Source organism: Notamacropus eugenii, chromosome 3 (genome assembly GCF_028372415.1).
Source record: "Notamacropus eugenii isolate mMacEug1 chromosome 3, mMacEug1.pri_v2, whole genome shotgun sequence".
In the NCBI taxonomy this organism is placed as follows: Eukaryota; Metazoa; Chordata; class Mammalia; order Diprotodontia; family Macropodidae; genus Notamacropus; species Notamacropus eugenii.
The window spans coordinates 1,878,278-1,883,580 of NC_092874.1; positions in this window are offsets into that span (position 1 = coordinate 1,878,278).

A 5,303-nucleotide genomic window follows, 5' to 3' on the forward strand; every position below is an offset into this window, starting at 1 on the left:
ATGATGGCTGGACAGTGTTCCTGAGGCTCCAAAGGGCATTGCTGCCATACAGTTGTTTGCATAGGAATGTGAACTCTGTTCATTTGATTTTCTTTTCATAAATTCTTCCTTGGAAACAAAATGGAAACACATTTTTGGGAAAAAATTTCCTGCTTTTCTGGGTAGAAGCCTGAACCCAGAAGAGAATCTACCCATTCCTACCCCAAAACCTACGTGAGGTCTTACAGGGCCCAAGGGTTAGACATCTTCAAGCACCTACTAAACACCCACTATAGGGTTAGGATACAGTCTTCCAATGCTTCGTGGTAACATGGAAATGGAAATACCAGCAAAGCAGGAGTCCTGGCAACATCTCCCATGCTGGAAAGGTTTCAGGTATGACTCAAGTAACCAACCGAGACTGCTTCCCAAGGACCACTCAGCTAACGATGGAGAGGAGAGGCTCTTCAGTAAGCTGACTGCTCCATGGCTGACTCTTTGGTCATGGCAAGTCATGAAATAAAGACTAAGTGGCACTTGGTCCTGACTCTTTTCTGCTTCAGTGTTGTGGGCAGCAGGATGGTGGGAAAGTGGGCAGAGGGGCAAGGAAGCAAGCTGTTTTTAGCCTTTGATTGTCGGTCCTCTACCAAAAATCCTTGTCCAATGACCACTGAGCAAGGCCACTGCCGGAGGGGCAGGATCCTATCATCTCTACGTGCTTGCTGTAAATAAAACAAAAAGACAGAAGGAAGCAGCCCCTGGAGGACTGGATGGCTTCCAGGACTCACGAAAAAGTCAAAGCAGGGAGTTGGAGGAGTTGGCTTTTTCTTTTCTCCAAAGGCCACAAGAAAGGTCATTCTGTGGGTTATTTTATCCTTTTGAATCATAGCAGTGATGATAAATATTTGCCAAAAAGTAACTGAAGAGAATTGAAGCTAATGCAATGCTGCTGAAGAATGCAGAGAGGTTCTACAAGGAATTTAGTTAAGATCTTCTAAGATAAATCAACCTAAATTCTGATCCTTGCAGACTTCAGTGCAAAGCTGAGGAAAGGCAACGATGGTGGGCAATGGGGGGAAATCTGGCTCAGAAAAAGGAAATGAGGCCACAGATGGGAGATTACGCAGAAGCCTCCCACACTTTTTATCAGGAATACGTTCTCCAAGCAAAGAGTTCATAGGTATGGATGTGATGAGCACCCAAAGGCATCACACAAGTGAAAAATAGCTTCCATTTTAACAGACAGGAAAAGAGCTGCTCTTGATGTGGAAATTGTTCTAGAACTGTCACTCAGGAGAGTCAAGCCATTGACTTGTCAGGGAAAAGATCAGAATTCATTAAAATTGAGAAGTAAGAAGAAGAATGAAAGAAAGATGTGGCATATGGTTGGAACAACTTAGTCTTGAAATGTTCAGAGAAGCCCTTAGCAAGGAAAGGGGAAGATGGCCTACAGAAAGGATTTCAACAATAAGTTTATTGAAGAAAGAAAAAGAGAGACTTGTGCCCTTCTCTTTGGACTCATAAGTGCCTGGCCCAGACCATTTCAGGGGGCTCCTGGCTCCTGTCCAGATTTCTCTGCCTCCTTGCTATTGGCTTTGCCCACACAGCTGTCCCCTGTGTGGGGGCTGTGCCCCCTCCCCATTTTCCCTTTAGGATTCTCCTTCCCCAATTAAATGTCAGCTACTGGATGGTAGGGACTGTCTTCCTATTACCTTGAGTAAGTGCTCACTGAGTCCTTTATCTGTTCCACAGGGTAGCCCCATTGCAGGGTTAGCATCTGAAAGAAAACACAGTCCAGTTCTGTTTTGGCCCAAGCTGACCCTTGGTCAGAGTTCTAAAGAGACAAGTTTAGACCTGGCATGAGAAGCCACAGTCACTCTGGAATGGGCTGGACTGTCTCTGGGAGCTTCCTTCTGGCTGCAGGTGTTCAAGTCGAGGCTACATAGAAAGGTACTGAGTCTGTGGGAGGGAGGCTCCTTGCTCAGTGCCTGGAGGGGAGGGCCTTCCAAGTGTCTGTGGTGTAATAAGGGGAAAATGGTGTTTGGAGGAGCTGGTGATGTTTAACTGGAAAGAAAGGCTTAGAGTGTTGCAGTCTAAGCATGCTGGGGTCCCCAAAATGCAAGGGAAAAGAGCACAGATTTGCTTCTAAAGAATTCAACCACTCAAGCCTTCTTTCAGTCCCAGACAAGCTTTATTGTGTCACCAATAGAAGTGAGATGGATTTTTGGTAGGGACCAGACTGACTTTTTTAGAGGGAATAAGATTGTGGGAAGATTTGGATGGGATCAAAGAGTGACCAATAGGTTGGGGTGACCTGGAGGTAACAGAGGAGGGATCTAGATGGGATCCAGGGTAGGAAGTAGCCTGGGGTCATCAGAGGTAACAGAACATCAAGGGATGGACCAGGTCAGAGTTAGCAGAGAATTGAAGATTGAGGTTGGGTTAGAACCACTGTGAAAGGACAGTTGAAAGGATTAGTGAGTATCTAGGTGGGGCTGAGTGGTAAGATTCTGGAGCTGGGTTGTGTTTTGGGGGGACCCAGGTCTGATACCCATCATTAGGACACAGGAGAGGTGAGTTTATGGATTTCAAGGCAGTTCACCTAGAAGGCTGAACAGACTGGCTCTGCTGGTTCCCAGAGGACATGGTTCTCTGCAAGTGATGAGATTTGCCTAAAGGATACTTTAGACTGATTTAAATAAATCTTCCTTAGAGAGCAACCCAAGTGGAAAGGTCCCCAGCTAGAACTCCCTCCCCACCCACCCAAGATCTTTGACCAAGGTCGGTGGTGGCGGCAGGTATTCTGTTTGCTTGGGGCAGGACCAGGTGACCCCCAGAAGTCCCATCACTTCTGAGAATCTTTGGGGTTTGGAGTTTTCATTTATTATAAAAATGCCCTGCACTGGGTTACTGTAAGCATTAGTCATGGGGTTACTGTAAGCATTTGCTGTCCCTAGTGAATGTCAGATTTGTTTACAGATCATTAAGTACTTGACAGAAAGGCTGGGAAAGAAACTTAGGGTTAATACTTCCATTTAAAAGCAATCAGAAGTTAAAATGAAACATCTCTGAAATTCTAATGTAAGTCAATGGCAAAATATGATTCAATTGACCAAATTCAATTTGTATGAAATCCACAGGAACACATCCTCCAGGAAACCCCCACCCACCTCCATCCTGAAGACGGAAGAAAAGGAGGAAGTCTGGAAAGGTCCCAGGACTCTACCATGCACCCCAGGAAGCTTTCCTTGTAGCATTGTGTACATAAGCATATCCTCCTTCCCAGACTATCAGTGGGCTGAGGGCAGGGAATTCGGACTAGTCTTAACTGAACTGACTTGTCCTCTAGTGGCTGAGCAAGGTGCTGCATGCACAGCAAGCGCTGAGCAAGTGTGGGTTGGGCCAGATATGAACCATGGAGTTGCTCTCCCAACCCTCACTCAAAACTGCAAAATGACTTCTCCTATTGATTAGAATTTCATGTCAATGAACCATCCAGGCCCAATTAGCTTTTCTAAATTGGCCATTCACTGGAAAGATGTAGTAGCACTACTAGCAGTAGTAGAAGTGGTGGTAGTAGAAGTAGTGGTAGTAGTAGTAGTAGTAGTAGTAGTAGTAGTAGTAGTAGTAGTAGTAGTAGTGATGGCTCTGAGAACCCCCTTCAACTCTCCTTGAATCTTCCCATTTGATCTGGTTTTCACCTGCTTTGTCCAGTTGCACCATCTGTTTCCCAACCTTGATCCTATCAAAATATCTATCCCCAAATCTGTTACCCTTAAACCAGTCTAGCGCTCCATTGTCTGTTCCCATCAAGACCCTCCTTAGACCCCTCCTCTAGTAACCCTAGACTACTAGACCACCCTAGATCCCTCCCACAGTCTTTCTGTATATAAGATCCTTCTTGTCTCCATGAAGGTGCTCAGATTCAATCTGGCCCACTTGTCCATATGAGTCACAAATGCTTAGGTTCCTTAAGAGTCTACCCAATATGATGGATCTTTAATAAATTTTGTGTTTCTTTGGCTGAGAGAAGGCTTGAGTCAAATTCATTCAGGCAGGACCTGAATGTCAGTATTTTGTGGTGTGTAACACCCCAAACCTTACCATATGGTTCCTTACCCTCAATAACAGTAGTAAGTAGTAGCAGTGGTGGTGGTGGTGGTCACAATAATAGCATTTACAAAGTGCCCACTATGTAACAGGCACTGGGCTAAGAGCTTTACAAAGGCGATCTCATTTGATGGTGAAGCAAGTCCTGAAATATGAAAATCTTCCCAAACAGAAAGTCCATTGTCCTCTACCACCTCTGTCAGGGTTGGGGGGGGTGGAGCGGGCAGGGAATGTGGTCTCCAGCTTACTCAAAGCATCCCTGTCTCCTCACTTCCTCCCTCTCTCCCCCGCCTCATTGCATTCTACAGCTCTCCTGAGCTTGGAAGGCAGGTCAACTCTCACTGTGGCTGAGCTAGCTGGAGGTCAGGGGCATTCCAACAGAGAAGATAGGACTGCTGTACAGGAGACGGGGGGAAAGATGCTGTGTACCTTCTCCTGAGAAGCAATGGGAAATCGAGTTGAAATCAGTTCACCAATCTTGGCCAGTAGGTAGTCCAGACTGTGGAGCCCCTTGAAGTCCAAGCTTCAGACCTGGGGCTCCATGTGGGGAGGGCTAGGGAGCCATGGTACATTCTTGAGCAGAAAAGCAGTGTGGTGACAGTGGTGTTTCAGTCCAACTAATCTGGCTGTGGTTTTTAGATCTAGATTGGAAGCAAGGAAAACCTGAGACAGAAATCAACCAGGAGACTTTTAGAATAATCTAGGAAGGTGGTAAGAAAGGTCAGGACTTGGAGGGTGGTTCGGGGATAAAGGGAAATTGGAATGTTATGCTCTTACTCAGGGAGTGTGAGATAGCTTGGAAGAGAAGTGGATGGTCTCAAGGATTTGGGAAGATAAAAGAGCACCAAGCAAGCTCAGCATCTGCAATCCCCGGCAGTGTAGACATGGGGGAGAGACATTTTTTAAGCCCCTGATGTATGCTCACTTTGCATATACAAATATACAAAATTTGCACTTTACAAATACTATCTCATTGGATCTTCACAGTAACCCCAGGAGGGTGGGTGCTATTATTATTGCCATTTTACAGTTGAGGAAACTGAGGCTGGCAGTCTAAGTGACTTCCCCAGGGTCACGTTTAGCAAGTGTCTGAGGCTGAATTTGAAGTCAGGTCTTCCTGACTCCAGTCCAGTGCTCTATCCACCACGCTAGCTGGCTACTCCCACATGTTCCATCGATGCAGAACATTCAGAAGAAAGAAAAACTTAGTTATG